A 14,041-nucleotide genomic window follows, 5' to 3' on the forward strand; every position below is an offset into this window, starting at 1 on the left:
ATCTCTCCCTCTGTCGTTCCCTTTTCCCCCTGCCCTCAGTCTTTCCCAGCATCAGAATATTTTCTGATGAGTCGACTCTTTGCATCAGGTGGCCAAATTATTGGAGCTTCAGCTGCAGCATCAGTCCTTCCAGTGACTATTCAGGGTTGATGTCCTTTAGGATTGACTGGTTTGATCTCCTTGCTGTGCAAGGGACTCTCAATGGCTTCTCCAGCACCACAGTTTGGAAGCATCAATTCTTTTGCACTCAGCTTTCTTTATGGTGCAATTCTCACATCTGTACATGACCACTGGAAAAACCATAGCTTTGACTAGATGGACCTTTGTCAGAAAAATGATGTCTCTGCTTTTTAATAAGCTATCTGGGTTTGTCATGGCTTGTTTTTCCAAGGGGCAAGTGTCTTTTAATTTCATGGCTGCAATCACTGTCCACAGTGATTTTGGAACCCAAGAAAATGGAATCTGCTATTGTTTCCGCTTTTCCCCCATCTATTTGCCATGATGGGGCCAGATGCAATGATCTTAGTTTTTTGAATGTTGAGTTTTAAGTTAGCTTTTCACTCTCCTCTTTTACCTTCATCAAGATGCTCTTTAGCTCCTCTTAGCTTTCTGCCACTAATGTGGTATCATCTACATATCTGAGGATGTTGATATATCTCCCAGCAGTCTTGATTCCAGCTTGTGCTTCATCCAGCCCTGCATTTGGCATGATGTACTCTGCATAGAAGTTAAATAAGCAGGGTGACAATATACAGCTTTGATGTACTCCTTTCCCAATTTGAACCAGTCCATTGTTCTATGTTTAGTTTTAACTGTTGCTTCTTGACCTGCATACAGGTTTCTTAGGCAGCAGGTGAGGTGGTCTGGTATTTCTACCTCTTTCAGAATTTTCACAGTTTGTTGTGATCCACACAGTCAAAGGCTTTCGTGTAGTCAATGAAGTAGAAGTAGACGTTTTTTTTGCAATTCTCTTGCTTTTTCTATGATCCAATGGATGTTGGCAATTTGATCTCGCGTTCCTCTGCCTTTTCTAAATCCATCAAATACTAAACTGTAAAGAAGAATGAACTCCCGACACACACATCAACCTGGGCAAACCTCAAGAGAATCACATGGACAAAGAGCGACCACAAAGGCCACAGGCCACACGATTCCACTCACATAACATTCCTGAAATTATAGAAATGGAGAGTAGTGTTTGCCAGGAGTTGAGGAAGAATGGAGTAGCTCTGAAGTGGACGTGGCTGTAACCAGGTGGCATCAGGGGTCCTTGGGATGGTGGACACCCCATCTTGTCTTGTCTCGACTGTCTCTCTATCAATATCCTGGTTGTGATGAGGTTCTATAGTTTTGCAAAATGTTACCTTTGGAGGGAACTGGATGAAAGTACACAGAATCTCTCTGTATTATTTCTTGCAGTTATGTGTAAACTGACAATTATCTCAAATTAAAAGCTTAATCTTTAAAAGCATGAAACAAGTGACTCTACCAAATAGAGCTTATCCTTTGTAAGAGTCATTTGCTTACATTTTTAGGAGACAAATTTATATGAAATGAAATGCAGAGATCCTAAGTGTAATCTGATGGGTTTCGATGTACCCAGGTAACCCCATCCTTTCGAGATACAGGACTCCTCCATCATCCCAGAAGACTCCTCTGGGCCCGCCAAAGTCAATCTCTATATCCACAGCAACTTGCATCCTAACTTCTGTCACTCTACATAATTTCCCCTGTTCTTGGAATTTGTAAAAAATGGACTTAGAAGTTTGTATTCTCTTATGTCTGATTTCTTTTACTGCATGTAACTAATTTTTTGGTATTAATCGTAGAGGTATCAAAAGTACACTATCTTATTGCTGAGCGGTGATCCATCATCTGAAGATGCTTAATTTGTTTTCTCATTTTTCCTGTTGATGGACATTTGGGGTGTTTACAATTTGGGACTATGTTATGACAAAATCTGCTAAGACAGTTTGGGCGAGCCTATTACAGACGAATGTTTCCACATAGTTCAGGTACATAGTTCAAAATACAGTTGTTGGTCACATGGTAAATAAACTCCCAAAGTGGGGATGACCGTAGAATTCTCCTCCATAAAGCATGAATTCTGGTTACTCCTCATCTTCATGGTGCTTGGTATGGTCAGTTGGTCAGTCTTGTTTGTTTCTGTGTTAATTTTAGCCATCCTGGAGAGGTGTGATATGGTATCTCCTTTGGGTGTTAATCCACACTGTCTCTGATAATTAACGACATTCAGCAAATTTTCATGACCTTAATATCTAACTTGCATCAGTCATTTGAACACCTGACTCTGTGAGATGCTGGTCCAGTCTTATTAGACTGACTCTTTTGTTGCGGATGTGTGTGTATAATGGATATCCTCTCTCTTCTGGGTCCTTTATAAAATGTATGTGTTGTTTGTTTTTTTTCTCCTCATTTGTGGATTGTGCTTTCATTTTCCTGATGGTGTCTTTTGAAGAGCAAAAGTTTTAAAATTTGATGGAAACTAATCTACCCATTGTTTCTTTTCTATTTCATGCTTCCTGTACCCTCTTATATTCAACCATGAGGTTGGGAATAACGTGTTTCTTTCTGAAAAGCCTAATATTTTTGGATTTTATTTTTAGTTCTATGATACATCTTGCATCAAGTTTTATGAAATATAAGGTAGGGTTCTAATACTTGTTTTGTGGTATTGTGTTTTATACTTTTATCCAGTTGTTTCAATACCATTTGTTGAAAAGAATATTGAAAAGTTCTCCCGATTCAAGAGTCTGTCATGCTTTGACCATTCTTGCCTTTTACACTTATATATGTATCTTAGAATTAGCATGTCAAGTATATATAAAGTATATATTTTATATATATATAGTATATCCTCACTTTTGATTATTTTGTTTGCATTAAAATTGTACATCATTTTGGGAAGAATTGAGTCTTCCTATCCATATATATGGTCTATCCACTTTTAAAGTTCGTTTTAAGATAAATATCTCAAGAAAGTTATACAATTTTAGCCATAAAGAAATTATACATTTTTTTGTTGGATTACTCTTGGGAACCTCATCATTCTTGTTTCTATTTTAAATATTACATATTTCTAAATTATATGTTCCACTTGCATGTATTATGAAAATGCAAATAACTTTTATACATTGATTTTTCAAAACCTGCCAAACTCTATTTTTATTCTTTTAGTATTTGCTCTAGAAAGTCTAACATGCATATTTAACTTAACAAAGTTAAAATTTAATAAGTATCTCTACTTCATCCCAGATTTACATGCTATTTTCGTGCAGCGCGTTCGTCCTAATTTAATTTTCACCTCCACCAAGCACCGGCAGGTGATGCAGGCCTGCATCCTGCCTCTTGCTCGCTCCTCCTGTGCTCGTCCTGGACCTTCCTCCTGGCCTCACGCCTCTTCTTTCTCCAGAACCTCATCATGACTTCCTGTAGTGAGTCCGTGGAGCAAGCACTCTGAGTTTGTATCAGTTTTCCCAAGTCTTGATTTTGCCCTTGTTTTTGTATTCCCTAGATGTTGGGTACTGTGTTCCATATTTATCAAAAAAGGTGAATTTTGTTATCACCTTTTAAATTTTTTCCATACACTTGCTGATTTCTATATTTGTCAAGCTGTTCTATTGGTTACTAAAAGAGGTGTGTTAAATTTTCTCAGTGAGTTTACTAATTTTGTATACTTAAAAAAATTCTTCCGATAAATATTTTTTATATTTTGAGGTCATGTTATTAGGTACATATACATTCCCAGATGGCTCAGTGGTAAAGAAACTGCCTGCAATGCAGGAAACCTGGATTTGATTCCTGGGTTGGAAAGATCCCCTGGAGAAGGGAATGGCTACCCACCCCAGTATTCTTGCCTGGAGAAGTCTGTGAACAGATGAGGCTGGCATGCTACAGTCCATGGGGTCCCAAAGAGTCAGACATAACTGAGCAACTAGCACTTTACATTCCTGTATCATTATACGCCACTTCTCTTTAACCTCCAATGATGTTTCTTGTCTTAAAGTATATCTTGATATCTGCGTACCAAAACCAGCTTTCTTTTGGCTCCTGTTTATACACAGGGCTGTCTCTAGTGTCAGTGAGACCCTGGGTGAAAATTTTATGTGGGGTACTGCCTATAAAAATAATTTAAATTAAAAATATGTTAGGGACACATGGTCCTCTAGAGGTATGGTGATTTATCCATCAAGATTCAGAATGGACAGAGAAGCAGGTTTATTATCCAATCTGCATACACGAAGATGCTTGGTCATTGGGACACACCATCTCTTTCTCTTCAGGTCCAGGAATCTGATCTTTGTTACTTATTGCCAAGTGCACCATCCCTGGCCAGTTTCTCATCTCTCAACAGGAGGAAAAGGTGGCAATGCTGTTGTGCCTTTCAGTAGGTGGCCCTGGGGACCTGTGTGTCTGCACCAGCCCGGGCCTCTTGATTCTGAGGCTTAACCGTGTGCACGCTGCCCTCTGCACCATCACTCCAGAAACTGCTCCATCCGTCCTGGTGCCTGAACACCGGCTTCCACGAGCCACTCAGAGCCTGTCCCCAGGCTTCCTTGATGGTGGCCACACACGCAAGCCTCCTTCCGAGCACAGAGAGGACGCGCTGGGGTCTGCCACAAGTCCAGAAACGGGGGACGTGTCCCTTCTGTACATTCTGCAAAATATCTGGCAGTCATCTCTGAATATCGTCTCTCCTTTTTTCTTTCTTCTCTCTTCGCCCCCTGAAGCTCTTCCTGGACATGCATTAGCCGTTGTATTTCACTCTCCCTGCTTCCTCCCACTTTTCCCTCATTCGATGACCCCTCCGATGGACTTTTCTGGGTGATGCTTCCTCTCTCTCATTCATTTATCTCTTCAGCTCTGATTAATCTGCTTTTCAATCCACAAATTGTGTTTTAAACCTCAAACACTATGTTTTTCATTCTCTAAAAGGTTTATTAAATCAACTTACAAATTCACCTACTTGCGTTTTATAATCTCTTATTTTTTTACAGGCAATTTTAGTACATTGCTTTAAAATATTGTTAAAAGAGTACACTAACATATTTAAATGTCAACCACACCTATTTCATATTCCACGTCCTGTAATTCTAACACTCTCCTTCTTCCGGGTGTGATGCTTCTATTTTAATCTTTTTCTGCAAACCTCTGTCTGTCTTTCCTCCTGTGCGTCTTGCTTTGCAATGTCCCTTTAATCTTCTTCTCTGTCATGTCTCTGGGCATTTACTATGTCTTCTTCAAGAGGGTTTGTATTCCTTACTGCCTGGGGCCACCTCCCATCAGGGACCACTTTGAATGTTTTCCCCACGTGGGACAGCTGGTGGTTATAAATTACCGAAAGATGCATTCCCCACCAGCCAGCTGGAGTCCGTTGCTTGACCAGCAAGTTTCTGACCATCTCCTTTGCAGGAGAGGTTCACAGGGGGCCGTCACCCTGCTGGGCTCCCAGCTCTGCCTGGAAGTCTCAGGCAGTCTGTTCCCCACAGTGGCAGCACAAGAAAACAGGAGCCCTTGGTTCCATGGATGGCAAGTGTCCAGGTCAGATGATGCCTTCAGTTTAATCATGTTTCCATTTTGGATTCCCTTGTTATTTTCAGCTTCTAGGAATCCCTCTACCGTTTCTTTATTCCCAAATCAGCCCTGTGCTTTTGTTGTTTTTTGTTTTAAGCTGTAATCATGCGCTAGTGCTAAGTCGCTTCAGTCGTGTCTGACTCTTTGCGACTCTATGGACTGTAGCCCGCCAGGCTCCTCTGTCCATGGGATTCTCCAGGTAAGAATACTGGAGTGGGTTGCGTGCCCTCCTCCAGGGGATCTTCTCGACGCAGGGAGTGAACCTGAGCCTCTTATGTCTCCTGTATTGGCAGGTGGGTTCTTTACCACTAGAGCCACCTGGGAAGGCCCATACTTTTGTCTAAATGTTTCATACTAGACATTGTGTTCAAAACACAAGTCATTTGACCAGTGTGTGGATGAGTGGCAGTCTGTTATGTCCCCACTACCATGGACATGATGCATGCTGTTAAGAGCCAAGAGACTCTTTGGGCAGCGGTGTCCTCATGGCTGCAGACCCCCAGGGAGTGCTCTGGGTCCTCCCCATGCCCAGGGAGTCTCCGTCACACCCTAGGGCACCTACAACTGCTCCACCTGATGCAGGAGGACAAGGGGGGATGGGAGGTCGCCTTGGACAGGCCCTGAGGGCCAGGGACCCAGGTGTGCCTTCCAGCCCCAGGTGGGGAAGTGGGAGCGGAGCCAGGGCTGCAGGAAGACTGTGTGTGGGAGGAGAAACGGGGAAAGTGGCAGGGGAGGCAGAGGGGCTTCGGCAGGCAGAGAGGCAACTGGCATCCTGGGAAGCTGGCCACCAGGCTCAGACCTGCTCCTAGTCTCAGACCCTGGCCGCTGAGCTGACCTGTACCCCCAGTCAGGCTAGTACCCTCTACGGTCAGAGGAGCCCCACACCCCAGTGGTACACGACTGCACCCTTACAGCCAGAGGAGGCGATGCTGCCGCAGGGCTGAGGGCACTCCTGCCCGGGGGCTGGTGGACAGGACTTGCTCCCGAAGTTGGGTCTGTGTTGCACCACTGGCGCTGGCTGGAGTCACAGCGCTGGCCCAGGGAGATGCCCGCTCAGCTCCTCCCAGCCCTGCCCATGCAGCCAGGCTTCACTTCAGGGGAATACTGACTTTCACAGATTCATACGGTCATGCTGGTTGGAGAAAGAGAGAGCAGGAGCGGGGAGGGACTGTGGGAGGAGGGGCACCACTGGTCAGAACCACGCAACGGGGCTGGCCCTGTGGGGCTGGGCACACCAGGCTCAGGGTGGGTCTGGGTCCCGCAGGACTTTTCAGGGTGGCAGCCCTGTGGGCACCCTCTTTCCTCCCCAAACCTGCCTGGCCCTCTGTAATTCGTTGGTCTTGCTGATGGGGAAAGAGCCCTGAGGTGTCCAGGGACTAGGAAGCCGGCCCTGCTGGAGGCCCCCCAGGTGCCCAGGGCAGCGGGGGGCGGTGTCCCCAGTGAGGACATGGCTCCCGGGCTCCAGCTCTGCCCATGTGAGGTGGGGTCTCCTCTCACATGGAGCCGAGGCGGCAGCAATGTCCAGATGGAGCCAGACTCCCAGGCTAGGCTTGCTTCTGGAGCGCACAAGCCTGTGCCTGGTGGGGCGGACGGTGCTCTCCCCAGAAACAGAGCTTGGGGGCAGGGGTGTTTGCCCCGTCCCTCCCTCAGGGTTATTTTGTCTTAGCTCATGACCTTTGCCTTCTTCTCTGTGCCAAGCAAGGTGTGGCTTCTGAGGTATCTGAGGCTGCAGAGGGGCGGCCATGGCTGGCCAGCCTGGCACCTGGTCCAAGGGCCCTGAGCAGCTGGTGGACCTTCCAGAGTTCAGGGGCCCAGCGCGGGGCGAGGTCTTAAGGCAGTTTCACTGGCTGGGAGCGCAGAGAGGCTGCCGCCCAATCAGCAAGTCACGGCAGGAAGGCCCCTTGACAGCGCAAACTCCTTGGGCTCTCATACACTTTGATTTTGGAATGGAATTCAGAAACTTTTGCGCACGGATGCAGGACACATATGTGCCTCCTCAAGTCACAGGTTGAAAGCCAGTCCCCAATGTACTGGTGCCTGGAGGCGGGGCCTCTGGGAGATGAGGGGATGGTACTCGTGGAAATGGAGCCCCTAGGACGGATCAGTGTCCTTGGCAGAGCCCCAGGGACCTTGCTCTCCTTCTGCCCTCGGCTGAGAGCGCACAGCGAGAAGACGGCCGTCCACAGGCCGGGAAGCCCTTGCCCACCAGATGCAGGATCTACCCATGTCTCCATCTAGGCTTCACCAGCCTCCTGAACTGTGGCAAGTAAAGGCTTGTTGTGCAAGCTGCGAACCCCTGACAGTCTGTCGCTGCAGCTGACGGACTGTGACGTCATTTCTCTCCTTGAGCTGCTGTGTTCCAGACAGTGGGGACACAGGCCTGAACAGGGGCTAAGGTCAGGGACATGCTGTGGGACAGGGAAACGCGGTAAACATGGGACACGTGTACCTTTCCACCTTCATCAGCCTCGGTGGCATCCTACTCAGTGGGTTCTGCTGGCAAACATCCCCAGAGGGCCTCTCCCACTGTGCCTCCATCAGATTCGTCCTAACTTGATGTGACCTACCTCTGGTTGCCACTGGAGGATGCTGAGCCTAGGAAGGTGGGTGGACTTGTCCAGAATCACGTGGCCACTCAGAATACATGGGCTCAGACTGAGCTCAGAGACCTCACACTGTGTGAAACGCTGACTTGATTCAAACCTCTCTCACCTGTGGGCAACCGAGGTCCAAGGATGTCACGGAGTTGGCCAGAAGTGCCAGGTGGTGGGGGGGACGGGATCCTTATGAGCTGTCTGGTAGGGCTGGAGGCTGGGCGTGGGGGGCGTGGGGCCCCTGCCCCCAGCGCTTATGGACATCCTATGGAATGGCTGAGTGCAGGGTACAGGCTGCCACTTAGCTGAGTCAGCCCGCCCTGTCTGGTCTCCTGGTCACTCCAGGAAGCTCACAGAGCAGGTTGCCGAGCAGCACAATGTCCCAGCTGTCCTTCCACCAGTGTCCCCGCAGAAGCTTCACTCCTGGACACCCTGGTTTCATGGGTGCACCTCTATCTCACTACTTAGCTCTTTAAATAATCAAAACTCCTGCCCTGTCTGATTCTGAACAGAGAAAAAGGTCAGAAGTTGGATGCCCTAGAGACTGGTCCCAGAGCAAGTCTATTTCACTCTATTTATTAATGAGTTGGAAGAGTCAGAGAAAAGGTTAAGTGGCAGAATGTGCTGAATTCACAGAATTATTTAAGTTAACAGTTTGGGGAAGAAAAAACACAGACCATCTTCTGTGAACTTTTTTTTTTCCTTACCCTAAGAATATTTTATCAAGATGAGAATTACAGACAGCGTTTTAAGCTCCTCCTTTTTTCCTGTTGGGCTGTAACTCACTGCTGAGGTTAGAGAATCGGGGTTTGGAGGATAACGACCACTGTGTTCACACTGCCATCTCTCCGGAAGACGGGCTGCTTGGTGAAATCAAAGACTCTGGAGTCTGGCCACACCCTGCCAACAGGAAGGGAAGCGGGGTCAAGGCATGTACGAGGTCAAGGCCGGATGCATCATCCTGGCCTGAGCCCTGGTCTGTGAAGGACCCCACGTCCACCCCTCAGCACTCTGAGCTCTGGCACTGGGCTCCCACCACAGGCTGCATCGGGAGGTGCTGGCGGCTGGCCTGGCGAGCCTGCGTGGGGGGCCTGGCACCCGGGCACCGGGGATGCTGCTCACACACTGGGAGGGTCATTGTGATGCTTGGCATTCTGGCCAGCTCTGCTGCTGGGACACCGTGGACGGTCCTCCGCCCAGGAATCTTGCTCTTCTGGAGCCTCTAGGGAAACAGCCCTGGCTGTGTCCTGGACACAGGCCCGTACTGTGGACTCCGCGCTCGTTTGACCCTGGCTAGAACTGCAAAGCAAAGCCTCGCACAGAAGAGGCCGATTAGCCCCCCGGGGGAGGTGTGTGAATGCTTTCCAGACGCTAATTGCCGGAGCCTCTCACCTGCTGGAGGCCCAGGCCAGTTGGGCAGGGCTTCCACGACCTCCCGTTGCCTGGTGCTCCAGATAACGCCCCCAAACAGTAAGACTGTGTTACAAACGCTCTTGATAATCTATATTCTTCCCCAGTTCCCACCAAGCTGCTGCTCCTCCTGAACTACCCCCAATTAGCAGGGCTGCTGCAACACGTCTCCCACTCCTGGGCCCTCTTACGAGTCTGTGTGCGGCCTGGCCACTGTGTCATTAAGCTGAAGGATGGCCAGGGCACTCCCCATGGGGACACGGGTGATGGGACTTCCCTCCTTAAGAAAGCCGGAGAGGAGCGCTCAATGTCGGATATGTTGGAGTGGGGTTAACACACTGCCTTCATCTGGTGTGGGGTCAGCAAGCTTTGACCGAACAAAATGCAACTATACACAAGCACAAACGTCTTTGTCCAAATAGGAAGTGCGGGCGTTTTCTGACTGGCGAAAGGCCCACTGAGCACGCATCATGATGGCTTCCTAGTCGTCCGGCCTGTAGAGAAAATGCGAACGATTTCGTGTCTCCAGACCCTACAAAACACCAGGCGATGTGAGTGCCAAGAAGGAGCCGATGCACCGTGTGGCCTGTGAGACCGCACCGCGCCAACTGCCGTCAGTCCTTCTTTGTCTAAGTGTCCGTAAGGCATGTTCTGATAGGATGCAAGCCCCCGTCCACAGCGGCTGGGGTCAGCACACGGCCCTGGACAGGAAAGGGCACAGGAAGGGGGCAGGGCAGCAGGACCCCCACCGCCACAGGGAGTCTGTGAGCGCCCAGCTGCTGCCCTGGTCTCTGGCCGCTCTCCCTCCTCGGGTGCGCCCGGGTCTAAGGAGACGGAAGGCCGGGCCGGGGCGGGGCCTCGGGGAGGATGCTGGGCCGGGCTGGGCCGGGGCCTCGGGGAGGATGCTGGGCTGGGCTGGGGCGGGGCCTCGGGGAGGATGCTGGGCGGGGCCTCGGGGAGGATGCCGGGAAGGGCTGGGGCGGGGCCTCGGGGAGGATGCTGGGCCCGCCCCCTGCCGCCATTGGCTTTCCGCCCGGGGCACCGAGGATGAGCATGGCTCACGTGTCGTTGTGGTTGCCTGTTTGGTGCTGTCACGTTGTCACCACCCCCGGGACTCTAAACTTCACGGTGGCCGTCCCTCTCCCTCATGGTCATTCTCTGGAGGCCGGGGCCCAGGCTGCCGCGGCCTGAGTCCCAGGAAGTCACCTCTGTGGGTGGACACCTCCCGGGCCGGGCTGGCCCTTTGCCCCTCCGCTCTCCCTGGCTGGGCACCCGCAGGCAGGACACGACCCGCAGAGCCCTGGCTGCGTGACTGTCGGTTGAACGGAGCATGGTCAGATCGCTGACCTGTCTTTGCACCCGCTGGGCACTCAGCAGTGACCTGGGCTTGACTTCACTGGATGCTGGGAGCTTCTTACTAGGTATGATGGAGAGAGGAGAGGACATTGCTTGGTTCCTGCTGTCCAGGGCCCACTGAGCTGACCGGGGATCAGTGTGGACCTTGAGAATGGCTCTGCAGAGGGTAGCAGCTGAGGGCATGGGAGGGCGGGGCGGGAAGGGGGGAGGTCCGCCTTGTCCTGGGCATCCTGGGAGTAAAACCTCAAATATCCGCTGGGGAGGTGTCTGGTTTCAAGGGTTCCACTGTGCCCCACACAGCATCTATGCACCCCAGTCTTTGGTTAGGTGGGAAGTTAGGTGGGTAGATGGGCGGTTCTTTATAACTACAAAATGGACGGGCTACTGAGTGGGGTGCACTGCTGACCCACCCCTGTAGGGGCAGAATCCCCTCCCCTCTTGCTTGTCCTCTGCCGGCTGTCTGCTCTGCTGTGGACAACGGGGTTCCTCCAGGGATTTTCAACAATGTGGGGAACCCCTCATGCTGTGATGCTGAGTGAAAAATAAGGTGTAAAACTATTTGTTATAAAATGCAATTTAACATAAAATGTAATAAGATTCACTGCGTATAATAGACACAATTATGATAGAGATGAGTAGGGAAAAAATATACTGGGGGGGAGGTCAACAAAAGGTTCATATTCCTTTTTCCCCATGTGGGTTTGATTCATGATGCTTTTCCATATTTTCCAGATAGTCTGCAGTACCACATTTATAACAAGAAGCGGTGATAAAAGCCTTTAACAAACAAGCACACTCGTGCCTGTCCAGGTGGCTTTGTGCTACCACCTGCCATCATTCTCCCTCTGTGTTTCCCAGAGAGCACCATCTCCATCACTGACTCCCTGACGGCTTCTCCTCTCCCTCTGTGTGCTCCCCTGGGGTGACCCCATCCATATGTCCCATCTCAGAGGCCGAAGACAGCTGCCCCTCTCCACTCTTCTGCTAGCTCAAGTTCTGCGTCTCCAGCCAAGGCTTTGTCCCTGACCCCAGACTGGAGCTTACAATCACAACAGATCCTGGGTGGATCTTTCCAGGTGTCCCTCGGAGCCTCCCAAGCTGTCCTGCCTAGAGCAGCCTCTCCTCTTGGCTGCTCATCCCAAATGCTCTGCATTCCTGAGAAAAGATGCTCAACTCAGGCTCCCGGGTTTAGCAGGATGTAGGAAAAGCACTCTTCCACCAGCCCCTTCTCACCCGCGGTGAGCCAGGTATCAAACTGCCAATTGTCCTGAAGATGCCAGCCTCTGAGATGGTGGCTCACGTTCGTGGCTTCCATCCCGGACTTCATCACGTCACAGCTGGCAAGTCTTCAGCAGGGGAGGACCTGGCATGATTAGCATTTGTTTTGGAAAGATGTTCTGGCAGTGTGAGCAGGTGGGCGGGGCAGGGTGCTGCCAAGGTGACAACTCAGTTCTCCACCCTCCCCTCCACCCCATCCCCCTGAGGATTATTTTTAACTCTGCAGGCCTGGAGAAAGCACCTTCCTATTTCTGTCCTTCTCTTGCGGGGAGTGGGGGGAGGTCTATTATATTTTACTTAGAGGAAGACTTTTTAAAAACTTGAAGATAAATCATTCTACAAGATGTAAAATCTTACTCCACTGATTTATCCCTAACACTCAACATTTTTTTTTTTCCTGCAAGGTAATAAGCAGTTCAGAACTTACTAGCATATGAGGCTAATTTACACGTTTCTCAGGGTGTGGATCTTCTTTCTTCAGTCTGTCACAGATTAGCTGGAAATTTCTGCTGGTTCTGCCTGAATAATACAGACAGACTGAAGGTGGCTTTTATTGGTTAGGAGAACTTGAAACTAGACTGTGTGTAAAACCCTTTATGAGGAGAATTTCTCAATGATTTTTACAGGGAGAACAGGGCCTGAGTTTATGGGGTGCTAGCTCAGGGCTGACCCCCTGGGTCACTGACAGGTACGTGCACCTGCCCACCAGTTGCACAGGTCTACCTGGCATCAACCTGTGCACCAGGGTTTCCCTGATGGCTCAGATGGTAAAGAATCTGCCTGCAATGCAGGAGACCCAGGTTCGATCCCTGGATTGGGAAGATCACCTGGAGATGGAAACAGCTGTCCACTCCAGTATTCTTGCCTGGAGAATTCCATGGACAGAGGAGCCTGGTGGGCCACAGTCCATGGGGTTGCAAAGAATCAGACACGACTGAGCAACTAACACTTTCACTTTTTCACTTTTACCTGGCACGGAGCCTTCCCTCACAGACAGGTGATGATTTCCAGTCCTGAAGGAGAACAGGGCTCCCTGCTTTACAAGAGTCCTCTTAAATACCCCTTGGAATGAGAGCGCCCAGGAGAGGGGCTTCTTCTATCCATGAGGGTGTCTGGTTGTTCTTGGGTTGAGTGGGGTGTGTGGGGAAAACCTTGAGATGAATGTGATTGAAACAGGAGCCAGAAGTAGGGGATAAGCCCATCTCCTGGCTCCCCTGTCATATCAATTAATTAATGAATTTGTGGAAATTGCTCTGCACTGGTGTTGTCCTCTGCCATGTTCCCAGAGCCCAGCACACAGCATGGAGGGAAAGGGCCTCAAGTGCTGGGATAAATGAACATAGTCAAGCCCATGGCAGGAAGCAGCAAAGGAGTTGGGCTGCTTTGAGGTCCTTTGAGTGAACTTACTTGTGATTTCCCAGCTCTTGTTCAGAGCTGAGTAGCTGCCCAAGGCATCCTGTGCTCAGGGCACCAAAAAGCCAGGGAGGGAATAAATATCACCAGTTGACAAAACCTAACTTTAGCAGAACCACTCCAAGGACAGGGCTGCCTGGGAATGGGTAGCTCTTCCCCCAGAGAACCTGCTGAAGCACCCCCAGATCAAGGCTAACGCCTGCTTCCTGGAAGCATGGGGTCTGTGCACATGGATTTTTCTTTTGCTGAGAGCAGCACACAATCTGGGCACTGCCAGCCTCCAAACCGTGGAGAAGGGGTGAATAACTCCTATTCAAACAGGACCCTTCAAGGGGTTCACATTGGCCTGCCCCAAGTTGCTGGCCCCAATTCCTTGGTGGCTGTGGCCACCAAGA

At 49.8% G+C, this 14,041-nt stretch overlaps 1 long non-coding RNA gene across 1 annotated transcript; it reads left to right on the top strand.

The window, feature by feature from the left end:
* Nucleotides 1-10,565: 10,565 nt before the first annotated feature.
* LOC145539225 (uncharacterized) lies at nucleotides 10,566-12,584 on the top strand. Its single transcript, XR_014077646.1, has 2 exons — nucleotides 10,566-11,020; nucleotides 11,688-12,584. It is a non-coding gene; the product is annotated as an uncharacterized LOC145539225 (long non-coding RNA).
* Nucleotides 12,585-14,041: the final 1,457 nt, after the last annotated feature.

Source organism: Giraffa tippelskirchi, chromosome 2, assembly GCF_054371585.1.
Source record: "Giraffa tippelskirchi isolate mGirTip1 chromosome 2, T2T-mGirTip1v1.2.pri, whole genome shotgun sequence".
NCBI classification, from domain to species: domain Eukaryota; kingdom Metazoa; phylum Chordata; class Mammalia; order Artiodactyla; family Giraffidae; genus Giraffa; species Giraffa tippelskirchi.